Source organism: Eubalaena glacialis, chromosome 5, assembly GCF_028564815.1.
Source record: "Eubalaena glacialis isolate mEubGla1 chromosome 5, mEubGla1.1.hap2.+ XY, whole genome shotgun sequence".
In the NCBI taxonomy this organism is placed as follows: Eukaryota; Metazoa; Chordata; class Mammalia; order Artiodactyla; family Balaenidae; genus Eubalaena; species Eubalaena glacialis.
In genome coordinates this window covers 75,728,212-75,744,038 of record NC_083720.1, presented here as the reverse complement: position 1 = coordinate 75,744,038, position 15,827 = coordinate 75,728,212, and the positions used below count along the sequence as shown (strand labels likewise).

The 15,827-nt window shown below is 45.4% G+C and overlaps 1 protein-coding gene across 6 annotated transcripts in view; it reads left to right on the top strand.

Moving 5' to 3' along the window:
• The window catches only part of LNX1 (ligand of numb-protein X 1), a 226,975-nt gene that overhangs the window by 72,160 nt on the left and 138,988 nt on the right, over window positions 1-15,827 (top strand). The window contains exon 1 of one of the 6 annotated variants that reach the window (XM_061192267.1): window positions 6,494-6,769. The exons of 4 other annotated variants lie outside the window; for them this stretch is intronic. The gene's annotated coding sequence lies outside the window, so the exon portion shown is untranslated. Of the gene's footprint in view, window positions 1-6,493; window positions 6,770-7,082; window positions 7,253-15,827 lie in introns of those variants that run through there. One more of the 6 variants, XM_061192271.1, reaches the window with a different exon arrangement.

The following is a 15,827-nucleotide window of genomic DNA, read 5'->3' as shown; positions in this document are numbered from 1 at the left end:
TTGGGATATCCAAGGGGACCCCAACAAACAGTGACTCTCCTAAGTTTGGAATAATTGGAGAAAAATTCAAAAGAGTAATTATGGGGGCCAAAATATCGCCCTTCAAATGGTAATAGCTAAATTGGAGAACGAGGCCTGGAACAAGGAAAAACAGAGCTTGAAGACACCCGGCCTGCGCAGATCTGGGCACGGCAGCTTCTCAAACAGAAGCCTGCCTGGGGAAGCCTCAGCACGGGCAGCAGCAGAGGAAAACTCGGGCTCACTCCCAAGACAGAAAGGGGAGGAGAGAAGCCAAGCTCGCCTGTGGTTTTTTCCATTTTTCCAGTGATGGACTTGCAGGGGTAGAATGAGTGAAGGGCGAAGCATGGTCTGAGTTTGCTTTGGAAACCACTCTCCTGTGGAAATGGGGGTGTGGGGGGGCAGTCCCTCTAACACAGTGTTACCAGGGCATGGGGGCTGGGGCGTGGGTGGTATTCTGTGGGTGGAAAGGATGTGGAGGTGTTGATGAGGTATGATTGGCAGGCAGGGGCCAGGTCATGAAAAGCCTAGTGTGCCAGGCAAGGCAAATGAACTGAAGGTGGGATGGCTGCAGAGAAGAGTCACAGACCAGGATTGCCGAGGAGACTTGACTAGCGTGGCTGGCATTGCAGAGTGTACAGATATAGTGGCACCAACCATCGTGCTTATAGGAAGAGAGAAGGCTGGCACCCTGGTTCTGCCAGGCCATTAGGAAGTTGAGGATGTAGGCAAGGAAGTGGGATCTGGACCAGACAGGCTTGAAGTGAAAACAGTAGGGAACAATATTCTTGGGCAGCCTCTAGGAGTCAAGAACCAGGGATCACAATCAATTCAAAGAGGAAGGTAAAATTTGGGTAGGGGAGTGGAAAATCTGAATGGCTAAAAGAATATAGGAGAGAGCAGCATTCTCAGATTTTTTTCTTGAAATTGAAGATTTTTGCATGATAAGAAGATCCAAGGGGTGGCCCCGAAAATGGGCAGCTTAAGAGGAGTAGTGATAAATGTCCTTAGAGTTGACAAGGTCAAGGATGTAGAGGGGTTGTCTACAAGGACATGGAAGCCCCCAGGATGAGGCCAAAGTTCAAAAGGAGAGGAGACATTTTACACCTTTGGCACATGGTATTGGGTCAGTTATAGTAGCTATATATGATGGAACCAAGAAAGAAAGATACGAAAACCTTCAAAATAGCAACAACCATCAGCAAAAAAATTGAATAACCCACCTGGTTTATGCAAGGATGGAGTCATAAGAACATAGATATTCACATTTGTGGAATATAGGCCTTGTGACATTTACAGAGAGAGCAATAATGATGTCTTCTTTTTTTTTTTTCTACTAAAGAAGAGTGTGCCGTGCTGGCCGCAGGTCTGTGTAGGAAACGGTCACAAAATGTGTGCCACCTCCAGTGACCAATGTACTCCCTCTCCCGCCAAAAGCACACAACCCAGAGAGTGCTCCCAAACTGTACATCCATCAAGTATCCTAGAAGCTCATCTGCAAGCCAGATAACACATGGGCTGTGAGTTTGTGAGAGAAATGCAATCTCTTCCACATACACAGAACCAGACGGCATCTATCCCATCAGCTGATATCTGTGATTATCACTATTATTTTCCATAATTGGCCTTCTGGGTTCTGCTTACTTGTAACTTGCTAAGTACTTGTAATTATCCAATAAAAGATTTGGAGCTAAGCTAGTTCAAAAAAGAAACTGAGGCCAACATGATGCAATATGTACAGCAATTCCATCTCATAATGCTAAATACTTTCAGCTAAAGAGATGCCTTTTATTACAGTCAGATGGAATATGTTCACTTTTGCTGTGGCATTCAGTCATCTTAGACAACTCTACAAATATGCTGTGGGGGAAGAAAAAGGAAGCAAAGAGGGGCTAAAGTAGTTCTGACGAATCTTGAGGTACGGTCTTAGCAATAGTTCATTGCCGGGAAGAATCCTTGAGAATGCCAACCTTCATTGTAGTGATCTAGAAGGAAAGAGCTTTGAAAACAGACCTCCTTTCCCCCCATAGATTTCCCTGTCAAGATACATAAAAGAATTCAGACTAATCAAAAAGCCCAAGTGAGCTGGCTGGCTAACTAGGACAGGCCCAACCTTGAGTTCAGAGAGCTTTCTAATGTGTTCCACCTGTCTCTCCAAAGAACAAAGTTTACAGGATATGTTGATGGCAAAGGAGGCTTGCTTCTAAAGAGTGAGATGATCATATGGTAGCCGAAATGGCATATCGTAGAAGTTTAGCTCAACACCAAAAATACTGTTGCTCTTAATAAATGACCCATGCCCTAGATGCTGAATTTCTTTCTCTTTCTTCTTCCCTTCCTTCCTTCCCTCCCTCCTTTCTTTTCCTTTCTTCCTTCCTGTCTTTCTTTCTCCCTCTTTCTGTCTTTCTTTCTTCCTTTCGCTGTTTAATCGTCATGAGAGAAGTAGCCAGCAGTAATGTGAAGACGTGAAGGGTCAGCTCTTGAGGCTGTTTATCACCTGGCCCACCTTACCCATCCAAACCAAGCATAGGATGGCTCCTCTTTACCCCAGCAAGGTGCACTTTTCATTGTCTTGTCCTTTCCCTCATTCCCCTCTCATACCTTCCTCCCCGACACACACAAGTTGGGATCATCCCTGCCTCCACTTGCTGTCCTGCCTGGATTTCTGTGCCCTTCTTAGCTATCTCTCCAAATCCTAAAAGGTTTGATTCATGTTCCATTCTCCATGAAATCTTGCCTAATGACACCAGCCAACACCAATCTTTTCCTTTCCTGATTATCCCTCCCATTTACTCTCAAACCAAGGATAGAAATTGCTGCTGTGCTTGGACTTGGGTCTTGAAGATTCCAAGGTTACCTCTGAGCTCAAGGGCACCATGGCCTTCTAGCAATGACAGTGAGAATGATATGGGAGGAGGGAACGGAGCGGTGTGTGTCTAGTATTTGCCAAGCCTGGTCTAAACCATCTAACTTGGTAGTGGTTGTATTGGAACTTAATTTTATGTTGTCCATATAATCCAGTTGTATGCAGTTCTATGCTCTTATGACCCTTCTGATAACATTTGCAGATTTTAAAGGGATAGACTGTTAAGTTTTAGAGAGAAATAACCATAAATGATGTCATAGAGAGTTACAACCGATCATTCTTGAGGGGCCCCTCAAGTTGACCTTCCCTTCTTGGGGTTGGTTTGACAGACCCCAAAAAGATGATTTTGAGGATGCACCCAGGGATGATGGATTTCCTGGCATGTTTTCTCATAAATATATGTATAAATGTATCCGTATGTATATATGTTCTATATTTACATACTCAATGTATAAACCAGATTAGTAATTCATTTGCAATCGGAGACAGTCCTTCCCAGAAACTACGCTTCCCAGGGCTACTTCTACAAGACACTTCCTTCTGAATACAGGATGGGTAAGAAATTTGATTAGTGTCCAGGAAGTTGTCCAGGGAGCATGAAATCAGAACCTTTCCCCATTTTTTCCCAGTGGGTTAAACTGCTCTGGCCCTGCCATTTGCTGGCTGTGCTGGCTTTCAGCGAGTGTTCAGCGTCTCTATGCCTCGGTTTTCCAGTGTCTATGCAAATAGTAATAGTGCCTAACTTATAGGATTGTGGTACAAAGTGCTTACAACACTTAAGTAGCACCAGCTAAGCACTTACTCAGTGTTTGTTTCTTATGATTATTGTGTATATCTTTTCACCAGTACTTTAGAAATAGCATTTCCATAAATAATGCAACGGCCCTAATGGAATAATGAAGCCCATATTGATTTTTTTAGTCTTTAAAGATTATTCTAAATCCAGGAGTACCAAGTCGAGGGGCTTACTGTGTGAGATACATCTACTTTTTCCTTTCCTTTTACACACCGTTTCTGGGAGTAAGCTCCACTCATGGTTCAGCTTCTGTTCTCAATTTTTATTCATCAAACCACAGGAACAGAAGGCTGTGTATCTGAATACAGCAAGTGAAGCCCCATAGCCTCGACGGCTTTAGAAAACGCTTTCTGCGCTGTCACTTCCTGCAAATTCTTTTACCCAGAATCCGTGTTCCCCGTCTACCCTCCCTAAGTCTGTGATTTTCTCCCCCTCCCCGGTGGGGCCTGGCGCCCTTCAAAGATGATTGACACACACGGAAGGCAACTGTAGGCAGGCCTTCTGGATGATTCACCAGGCTGGCGGCTGGGCTGGCCCTCCTGCTGGCGGGCCGGTACTTATTCCGGAAACACCAGCGAGTAGAAGGTTTTGCTGCCTTAGTCTTATTTTGTTGTCGTTGTTAATAATAAAGTAGTAGCCAAACCTACCATAGTTTCTATTGGATAAAAACGTGAATGGTTTTTTGTTTGTTTGGGTTTTTTTTTTAAGCTTCAGCTCTCTACTAAGTGCACCCTTTCCCAGGTGGGGCAGGTAGTCTAGAGCACTCTGGGACGGCTGGGGAGAGAAGCCAGCTCTTTTGCAAGTGAAGTATCCAGAGCCCGCCCTGCACCCCAGCCCTTGACTAGAATTTCTCCTCCTTCCTTCCCTGGTTGTTTTACAAGGTATCGAATGACTGGCAGCACCCAGTCAATGTGGAGGCCAAGAGAATGGAATCAACACCTTCCTCCCCTCCCCTTCTCCATTCCTCCCTCCCCCTCCCCCTCCCCTCCCCCTCCCCCTCCCCCTCCCCTCCCCTCCCCCTCCCCCTCCCCTCCCCTCCCCCTCCCCTCCCCCTCCCCTCCCCTCCCCCTCCCCTCCCCTCCCCCTCCCCTCCCCCTCCCTCTCCCCTCCCCTCCCCCTCCCCCTCCCCTCCCCTCCCCTCCCCTCCCCCTCCCCTCCCCTCCCCTCGCCCTCCCCCTCCCCTCCCCTCCCCCTCCCCTCCCCTCCCCTCGCCCTCCCCCTCCCCTCCCCCTCCCCTCCCCCTCCCCCTCCCCTCCCCCTCCCCTCCCCCTCCCCCTCCCCTCCCCGCCCCCTCCCCCTCCCCTCCCCCTCCCCCTCCCCTCCCCCTCCCCCTCCCCTCCCCCTCCCCTCCCCGTCCCCCTCACCTCCCCTCCCCCTCCCCCTCACCTCCCCCTCCCCCTCACCTCCCCCTCCCCCTCACCTCCCCCTCCCCCTCACCTCCCCCTCCCCCTCACCTCCCCCTCCCCCCTCCCCTCCCCTCCCCTCCCCTCTCCCCTCCCCCTCCCCTCCCCTCCCCTCTCCCTCCCCTTCCCCTCCCCTCCCCTCCCCCTCCCCTCCCCTCCCCCTCCCCCTCCCCTCCCCTCCCCCTCCCCTCCCCTCCCCTCCCCTCTCCCCTCCCTCCCCTCCCCCTCCCCTCTCCCCTCCCCTTCCCCTCCCCTCCCCTCCCCCTCCCCTCCCCTCCCCCTCCCCCTCCCCTCCCCTCCCCCTCCCTCCCCTCCCCTCCCCTCTCCCCTCCCCTCCCCTCCCCTCCCCTCTCCCCTCCCCTTCCCCTCCCCTCCCCTCCCCCTCCCCTCCCCTCCCCCTCCCCCCTCCCCTCCCCTTCCCTCCCCTCCCCCTTCCCTCCCCTCCCCCCTCCCCTCCCCTTCCCTCCCCTCCCCCCTCCCCTCCCCTTCCCTCCCCTCCCCCCTCCCCTCCCCTCCCCCTCCCCTCCCCCCTCCCCCCCTCCCCCCCTCCTGAATATGGAATGAAATGCTGTGGAGGGAGGGGGTGGGGGAAAAGTGTTTGAAAACTTGACTCTGAAACTGCTAACAAGCATCATATTTAGATTTTTTTTTTTTTAATGAATTTGAAATGTCACCTCCCGCACTTGGGATCCAAATGGATGCCATTAAGAAAGGCGATTTGGGGGTAAATCTCAGATATATTCCAAGCAGTCAATCTTCACACACTTCCTTCTTATGCTCATTAAATGACTGTCTGTTTTATGTTTAAAGATCCTATGTTATCACTTATATGTGGAATCCAAAAGATAAAACAGTCAGTTTCTGTATATACATAACAAAACAGAACAGACTCATAGAGAACAAACTAGTGGCTACTGGTGGGGAGAGGGAAGTGGGGAGAGGCAAGATAGGGGTAGGGGATTAAGAGGTACAAACTAATACTATGTATAAAATAAATAAGCAAAAAAGATATATTGTACAGCACAGGGAAGTATAGCCATTATTTTATAATAACTTTAAATGGAATATAATCTATAAAAATATTGAATCACTACACCTGATTCAATATTCAGGTCATACACCTGAAACTAATATAATATTGTAAATCAACTATACTTCAATTTTTTTTTTTTTATACTTCAATTTTAAAAGATAAAGTTTTTAAAATGAAGAAAAGTAAATAAACTTTCTTTTTAACTCTTTTGTAGGCAACTATTAGGAGGGGGTGGGAGGAGGGGACTGAGGAAGCAACCAGGCGTATAAATTCAGATCTGCCCACGGGGCTGGGCACGCGCTGTGCTCAGGAAAGAAAGTAAATTCCATAGGGCAAATTGCTCTGATTCATTTGCCCACGCAGAGACACCACCTACCTGCTCCCAGGTATTCAGGTAAATGACAGGTGGGCGGGACCTGACTGTTTCAATAGCTAAGGTCCCAGCAATGTTTTATCTGTCAAGGCTCCCATGATGTCACACATTTCCTGGTCTCCACCGACCAGTGCCCTCCTCCTTCCTCAAGGCACCTGTATGACCGACCGGTGGAGGCCAGTCCTGCTCAGGTGGCCAGAGGAGCTGCTGGATTAACCCACAAGGCGAGAGAGCTGCAGAGTTGCTGCTGCTTTGAGAGCCCCAGGCAGCACTCGAAAAGGTGAGCTGAAACCTTCCATTTTTCTCTCCGGGCATTTAGACCACTGGCCCCGGAAGGATCTGAAGGAGGAATTTGAATGAAAAACATAAGCTGAATGGTTTAGCCCTAGGTGTTTAACCCAGAGGGAGAAGCCCTTTTTGAAAGGAAAAGAGATGCCGTTGACATTCTGGTGGCACAGGAACTTTCTCCCAGTCCAGATATTTAATCCTTTTTGTTTCTCTTAATCATTAATCCTGCCTCTGCTTGTCTGGGAAGTTTAACTAATTATTATTTTTTTAAACCCTGAAGTGGAGTGGGGACTTTTTTTGAAACTTAACTCAAAGATGCAGACCTGTTCAGCCCATGTTGGGAGGGGGCTGAATTCAGAGTTGCCGTATTTGCCTTATTTTGTCTTACCTTCTGCGTTCACCAGAGGCAATTTCCATCTAAACCTGTGAGATGACCTCAATTTTTTTTTCTCCTGAAAGTCTGTTCCTCCAACAGGTAAGCTCTGTTGCCCTTACTCAGCAGCCCTGCGCTCCAGTGTTCCTCCCTCTTTCTACTCTAAAAAAGTCTACTATTTTCTTTGTTCTTTGTTCTTTTTAAAACCACTTTGCAGTCTGGATTAAAATTGTTTACATTCAGACCCTGAGTGCCTGCCTGCTGACCTTTGGTTAAAGTAAAGATTATTTCCTCAGTGTTTACAAGAATATAAATTCAGGTCTGATTTGTAATTTTTTGGAACTCTTCCATTTTTTTCCTCTCTTTCTTTTCTTAGCAAATATACCAAGGAGATTGTTCTGCCAGGACCTTTCTTTTTTAAGTAATTTTACCTCTAGGATCCATTTTTGCTTTCCTAATCCTGACCACACAGCCTGTTGCTACTTCTGTTCTTGACAACCCAATAGCCACACTGCCCTCAGTTCTGTTGTTAGGGGAAAAGAAGCCATCTCCAAACCCAGGTCCCTGCTGGGAAGAGCTGGAAAAATGGGGGAGAAAACTCAACCTGGGAGGGAGGCATTTCATTCCGGATTCCTTCATGGGCTATTTTTCTGAGATTTCAGTTAGCAAGGGAATAATATGTTAGGAATATTCATATTCCTATGAATACTCATATTCCTCCACCCAGAAATTCAAAGTTGCATGGCAGTTCTCCAAAAGTATAAATTGAAACAAGCTGAGAACACTTTGGTCTCAGACAGTTGCTTCTCCCCCGAGACTCTGCTCCGCACTTGTTGCCAGTTTCTCTTACTCCTCAGAGGCTTATATTGCTCTTCAAGTGACCTTCGAGTCTGTCCTTTTCCCCTGAGCCTTGTGCTTGGGTGGTGACGGCTGCTTGTCCCTCACCAGTGTGCTCACTTGATTCCGAGTTTTGTCAGCAGAAGAGAGAAAAAGATCTCTTAGATCCTGAAGCTTCCGGATAAAATTGTGTCTTTAAAGTCACAAACCTCTTGACAAGATTGCCTTTCCTCTGTTGGCCATGGTTTGTTAGTTCTTTGCATAGTAGTTCATGTATGGTTAAAGCAATCATTTCATCACTATATGTCAGAGCCCCTGGCTATTAAAGGAAAAAAGCTAAGGACACTACACCCACAGATATAAATTTATTTATTTACTTATTTATTTTTGGCTGCGTTGGGTCTTCGTTGCTGCGGGCGGGCTTTCTCTAGTTGCGGCGAGTGGGAGCTACTCTTCCTTGCGGTGCGTGGGCTTTTTATTGTGGTGGCTTCTCTTGTTGCAGAGCACGGGCTCTAGGCACGCTGGCTTCAGTAGTTGTGGCACACGGGCTCAGTAGTTGTGGCACACAGGCTTAGTTGCTCCGCGACATGTGGGATCCTCCCAGGCCAGGGCTTGAACCCGTGTCCCCTGCATTGGCAGGTGGATTCCTAACCACTGCACCACCAGGGAAGTCCCTACACCCCCAGATATAAGAAAGGGAAAAAATTACAGAGATTGGAATTCACAGTGATCCAGAATGCAGTTGGTGTCTTGGATAATGTATACATGAGTTTTGTCCAAAGGGATGAAAAGACCCACAGTGGTTCCCTTCCTGTAGTAACTCCATCCCTTGGTTAAGTGGCAAAAAGGCTTGACTGAAAAATGTACAGTCTCTTTCATTTACATCTTCCTTATATTACTTCTCTGAGCCTCAGTTTCTTCATCAGTAAAACAAGAGCTAATAATCCCTACAATATAAAGTGGTCCTGAGAAGTACATGAGGTAACATATATAGAGCATCTATATACATCCTTCTTTACGGCATTTATCTGGGTTGCTTGGAAGAGATAGTCTGACCTTACCGAGATAAAGGGTCTAATGTGATTGCAATTGTTAGGGACCCTGATAGTTCTTGTTACCGTTATTAATTGTAAGTAATTAACACCAATGTTCACAGTGCAGAGAAAGGAAACAGGCAGGAGGCAGGAAAATGCTTAAACTGTGTCATTAAACAGGCCAGGCAGATTGGTCTCCACCGACCTCCCAGGCAGGGTTTAGGAGCTGTCGGCCGCTTGTTACTCCTGCCTTTTCCCTCCTCAAGGCTCTCATCCCACAACAGTCCCACAAAATGTGGTCCTTCGCAGGCCTTTGGGGGAAATGTCCTGCTGTCATTTGCTGTAATCTGACTTGGCAGGCAGCCCTCTCTGCCTTCAGTTGTGCTATCTGCAGGGCAGATTGGTGCTTGGTCTCCTCCAGGCTTGCAGATAAACACCCTTGGCCACAGCCTGGTGAGCTGCAGGGCCAAGTCGCTGGGAGGAGGAGCCTGCCCTGGACTGAAGAAGGGGGACTTGTAGGTCTTTTGGATATGATAATTCCCTCAATGGACTATCGTGTGTCCTTTGATGACCTTGAGCCATTGCATGAGGGCAGGCATGTTCCCAGGGCCCTGGGACCTTCTCCAGGTCTCACCCCATCCTGAAGAGATAAGGCACCTGTTCACCATTCAAGAGCAAGGTAACAGCTTAGTGGGTTGAGACCAAGGGTTCAAAACCTTGATCCAACTGCTAGCTTGCTTAGGGGAACCTGGGGAAGCACCTCAACCTCCCTTTCCATCAGTTTCCTTGTTTACCTTTTTCCGCAAAAGGGATGCTAACGTGGTGTGCTTCACACGCCCCTGGGCCCCATAACAGAAGCTGGATGGGCTGCACACCTAGGTGGGTAGGTCAGGTTGACTGCAGTGGAGTGGGCAATGCCTCCCTAGGAAATATTAGTCTTACTTATTGAATTCTAGGTGGAATGGTGCTACTGCTTTAGAAGAGTGGCCCGGTCTCAGCCACCAGACTCCCTTGGTTCAAAACCCAGCTCCACCTCCTACTAGCCTTGTGACCTGGGATGGGTTATTTAACCTCACTTTACCTCAGCTGTAAAATAGGCTTATTGTGAAGTTGAAATGAGTTGAAAGGTACAAAGTGCTTAGAATAGTCCCTGGCACAATGTCAGCTATTACTAGTATTATTTTCTGGAAAGAAAGACACCATGGGTAAAATCAGTCAGATCTGGGTTAGAGAGCCAGTCCCGCCATGTGATTACTAAACTAAAGAAACAATTTAATATCTCTTCGTCTCAGTTTCATCATCTGGAAAACAGAATACCTACCAAACCCAGTACTGTCACGAGGAATAACTGAAATGGTTTTATATAAAGTGCCTGGTATATAGTAAGCACTCAATAAATGTTAAATTGTATATTATTATAGGAAACAATTGTTATATTGGATACAGCTAGACTTCTAAGGTCATGCTACAGTTTGGATATGATAATGATGGAAACAGTAGTAACTTGAGAACCAAAGATTCTCTGAGCAAAACAGACTTCCCAAAAGGCCCCCAAAGGCTTAAAAGGAGAACCTGATTAACAAAGATTTTCTTGTTTATCTTGGACTTCCAGGGGAGGGGAACTGCCAGTTGAAATGCCTGAACCTTTGCAGAACTGTGGGCAGCAGGATTCTGCGATGTAAATAAACAGTGGGTTTTCCTGGAGCAGTGATTCCTGGCTTCCTGGCTTGCAGTGTCTCCTTTTTAGATTTGAATTCCTCACTTAAAGTGGAGAAATAGGGTCTGCTAGGATTCTGACTACTTAAAAGGCCATTTTGTAAGATGCTACCAAGAGGGGACATACGAGGGATGCTCTAAAATGTGTCCTCCTCATTGTCTCAGTATCCGTGGACTCCCCGGTGGTACATAACTATTCTTGATATTTCTGTGCTGGCATCACATAGACTCACTTTTATGTGGGTGGCAAATTTATTGTCCTCTGACAGGGCCTCCAAAGTATCAAGGGCTTTTCAAAACCATTTGGAAGGAAGACTACATCACTCCTTCTGGGTTAATAGGATTTAACCATCTGTTATCTCCAAAGAATAAAGGTTTACATGAAAGCCACACAAATTGCAAAGCACAGAAACTGCACTGAGCTGAAATCAAAAACAGAAAATGTTGGTTGTCCCCTATAAACTTTTTACATTCATCTTTTCCTCTTATTTTGTTCTAAGGGACATGAGGACACCACAGTGACCTGTTGCTTAGTTACCCACAGATATATTTCAGATCAGTTAAGGAAGAACTTTCTAAAAATTCGAGTTGTCCAAAAATCCAGTAGTTTGCCTTTAGGTCACTAAGCAACAGTGACCTGTTGCTTAGTTACCCACAGATATATTTCAGATCAATAGAAGGAAGAACTTTCTAAAAATTCGAGTTGTCCAAAAATCCAGTAGTTTGCCTTTTAGGGCACTGAGTTCCCTGTCACTGAAGGTGATTGTTTTTTGGTATATTTAGTACCTGGTACATGTTTGCTGAATGAATGAGTGACAAAGAAGATTTGTGTTTCTCTAGCAGCATATGCCGCTCATCTGTAAAATAAAGGCTATAATCACTGATCTCATAGGATCGTTCTAAAGATTAAATGAGAAAATACATGAAAAGTACCCAGCATAGTATCTTGCACTTAGTGAACTGCTCATTAAATAGTAATAATCATTATGTTTTATTTTATATTATATTCTAAAAGGAGAAGAGAGAAGGGATTCCTGGGATTCAGGTAGAGGGTAGACAAGATGACCTCCAAATTTGAGATTTGCGGTTTCTGTGCTTATCTCTCTATTCCTGTTCTCTTCACCCCTGCCCTTCTGTGTCTGCCTTTCTAGAAGAACTTCTCCCCCCTGTTCCAGGGAGCCATGCTCCTTGACATGGTAGATTGACAATACACTCCTAACAGTGGTTAGGTTCTGTCCCAATTAACCAGAGACTTTCTTTTTTTAGTATCACTAATATGTGACTTGAAATGTGTGGACTTAAATTCCACCATTATTTTCCAATGACTCTTAGTCGCTTCTTGTGTTTGATGCATTTGTCACAAGGACATAAAAGACTTCAGCAACAGCAGAGTGGAAACTCTCCAAGAATTTTCTTTAATGGCCTCTTGGTGCAGAGCATGACAACAGCACACATATGATGGTGAGGACTAAATATGTCATTGCTATTTGTTGAGATGATTTACATAACTTGCTTATGACTACTTCTGTCCGTCGCATGGCCTGTTTGAATAGTACGCTGTGTGTTTAGGCTTCTGCATACTCATGTTAATACATGAGTCATCTGGTGTTTTCAAACTCCTCATTAATTATTATCATTATGCTTGTATTATGTCTTCCACAGCACACATACAAACTCAGCTATTCTACCTGTAGTCTTTTTTCCCCTTTGGGACCCTAGCAAATTTGGTTTAACAGTCATCTCTGAAGACATCTGTGTTCTAACTTAGCAATGGATTAAAAGAAAATTATTAGGTTTTTATACCAGGGCAGAACTGCTATCCCTAAGTATGTAGCTATCTAAGTGGCTGCCACTCAGCATATTGTCCCTAAACCCTAAACTGTGCAGACAAGCGTTGGAGAGGATCCTGGGGAATGTGTACCCCATTCCTGGGGAATACCCCTGGAAATACAAAGACCCTGTATTCACTTCATATTGCTGCTGTAACAAATTAAACTTGGCATCTTAAAACAACACAGATTTATTTTCTCACAGTTCTGGAGGCCAGGAGTTTGAAATCAAGGTGTTGGCAGAGACTTGCTTCCTCTGGAAGCTCCAGGAAAGAATCCTTCTTTGCCTCTTCCAGCTTCTGGTGCCTCCAGGTGTTCCAGGCTTGTGGCTGCATCCCTCCGGTCTCTATCTCTGTCTTCACATCACCCTCTCTTCTGTATTTGTGTCTTTTCTTCTGTCTCCTAAAAAGACACTTGTCATTGGATTTAGGATAAATCAGATAATCCAGGATGATCTCATTTCAAGATCTTTAACTTAATTACATCATCAAAGACTTTTTCTAATAAAGTCACATTCACAAATTCTGGGGGTTAGGATATGGGTATATCTTTTGGGGGGACATTCCTACACACAGGCCCCTCCCACTACTTATAGAGAAATTCCTTGTCCACTTAGAGGCTGAAATATTGTGCAGAATCCAGCAAGGAGAGTTAGAATTGGCAGCCTTCACCACTACCATTATTTATTCCTATGTTCAAAGTACAATAGTTAAGTGTTTTATATTCTAAAGAGCTACTGAATTTTTTTAGTCAATAGTGTAATTTAAATTTATTTTTATTTATTTATTTATTTATTTTTGGCTGTGTTGGGTCTTCGTTTCTGTGCGAGGACTTTCTCTAGTTGCGGCAAGCGGGGGCCACTCTTCATCGCGGTGCGCGGGCCTCTCACTATCGTGGCCTCTCTTGTTGCAGAGCACAGGCTCCAGACGCGCAGGCTCAGTAATTGTGGCTCACGGGCCTAGTTGCTCTGCGGCATGTGGGATCTTCCCAGACCAGGGCTCAAACCCGTGTCCCCTGCATTGGCAGACAGATTCTCAACCACTGCGCCACCAGGGAAGCCCAATAGTGTAATTTATCTACAAAAGCAAATCAGTAAAGGTCATTTTAGGTTGCTTTGATAGACAAGTAGTATCCTGGTTAAGGAAGTGATTATTCCACTGAACCCTGAGCCCAAACCACAAGTTTTCACTTCCAGGAGCCACGTTTTCAAAGGGACCTTAACAAACTAGAGGGCATCCTGGGTGGACCCTTTGCCACTACCTGGACTCCCCAGGAAGACAACTGGAAGAACCAGAGACAAAAAGACAAGAGGGAAACCACAATGCTGTCTTTAATTTGGGGGGCTGTCATGTTTTGAGGGAATGAATGTGATCTATGTTACACTGAAAGGCGGAACAAGAGCCAAAGGTCATACTAACAAGAGGGAAGCATTCAGCTGTTGGCAAACTGATGAGCTCCCCATCACTGGAGGTGTTTCAAACAGAAGCTGATAGGTCATCTGTCTGGGATGTTGTAAAGAGGATTCTTGCACTTGGTGAGAATCTAAGATCATTACCCAACTCAAGATCCTGTGACTTCTAAATAATTTTAAAATCTCACATACATCTGATCATCATGTGGGAACATCAGACACCAGTGGGTGGATTCCTCTTCCTCTTCCTTGATTGAGGAATTTGCTCAGGTTCTTCCTCCCACCTGGATTTCTTCCCATTTGCCCAAATCCCATTTATCTTTCATGATCCTCCCTGAGGACCATCTGTTCCATGAACTTTCCTTGACTGTTCTGGGCCAGACTACACTGCTCTCTTACTCCTTTCCCTCCACGCTTGTGTCCCTGGCTCCTGTTTTGGAGGACCATACTCATTGTGGATTCTCTTGCAGTGTTTTAACTTTTTTTTTTTTCTATATGTAAGCTCCGTTTTCATAATAGACTTAAACTCATTGAGGATGAAATTGAATTGCTATGGGAACTCCCACAGAAATGCAGACAAATGTCAGGCAGGTAATAGATGATACGTGAACACCTGTAGAATTGAAACAGTAGAAAAATGTTGAGAATTCTAATACCTTCCTCCACCTTGTCCTTCCTTCCTTAAAACTTGGTTGTCTGTTAAAAGAAACCATAAGCGTTTCCTGAGTATGTTTTTCAGCCTTGAGTGGAAGAAGGCCAGCCTGCTTCTTTACCATGCTTCTCCTCTGACATCAGCACTGCCCAGGACCCTATGGCAACTAGTTGCATGAACAGAGCCCTTGGTCAATGCAAAATACTCTACTTTCATTTTTGTTATTGGCAGGGGGTCTGCTCCATTTCACCGTATTGGTAGACCAGGAACTGGAAGGATGTCTCTTCTGGGCCAGAGTTCTTACAAACAAACCCAAGTTTTAAAGGTGTGTCATGACACCCCAGGGGAAAGACAGTAAAATCTGTCAAGAGAGGCAAAGCTCCTCGGGCTTGTGAAAGTCCATCACTAACTTCTAAAACTTGCATCTAATTGGCTTGCCACCAGAGACTCTTCTCACTTAACACTTCCCTTGTTTTTCCCACTTTCTGAACATCTATGTTCTCAGTTATTGACTCCAGATATATTACATTGTCTCCTTTTAGTTCAGTTCTTTCATTTCTTGACCATATTTCAACTTCTTTAAAGACCATTTATATATTTTTTTTCTGTCTTTTCTAGTGTTGGCAACACTATGCAGACTAGTGTCATTCACAGACTGCGTTAATGAATTGCTTACTCTCTCGGAGACCATTGATTTAGATATTAAGTAGGAGCAGAGCTAACCTAGACCTTTGCAGCAGCCCGTATGCACCTGCCCTCCCTCTGTTCCCTCTGTCTGTCCTCTGCAATGCAAATGGCGCCCCTGCCTTCCCAGCCTCCACTTCCAACCTAGGCTCTTGGTTCAAAGACAGTTTTTATCCCATGTGTGACTATTTTTATTCAGGTCACTAAAGCACTAATTTCTCCCTATTATATATGTGTCTATAAGCTAAGGAATAGCCCACAGAGCATTTCTTCATCCTCTTATACACCTTAGTTCACAGTTGGTATTTATAAAAAAATTGATGGCACTTTGATACCTCCAAGTCTCACATAATTTATCTATAATTTAAAATGTAACTGTAAATTTACTTTGTTTAATAGAGGAAGATAGAGTTTGCCCTAACTTTGGCAATTACTTTCCCCCAATAATCTAATTTAGGAGGTGAAGCCAGAGCTATGGCAGTGGTTAGACGAACATGCCTGCTATAATCATTTT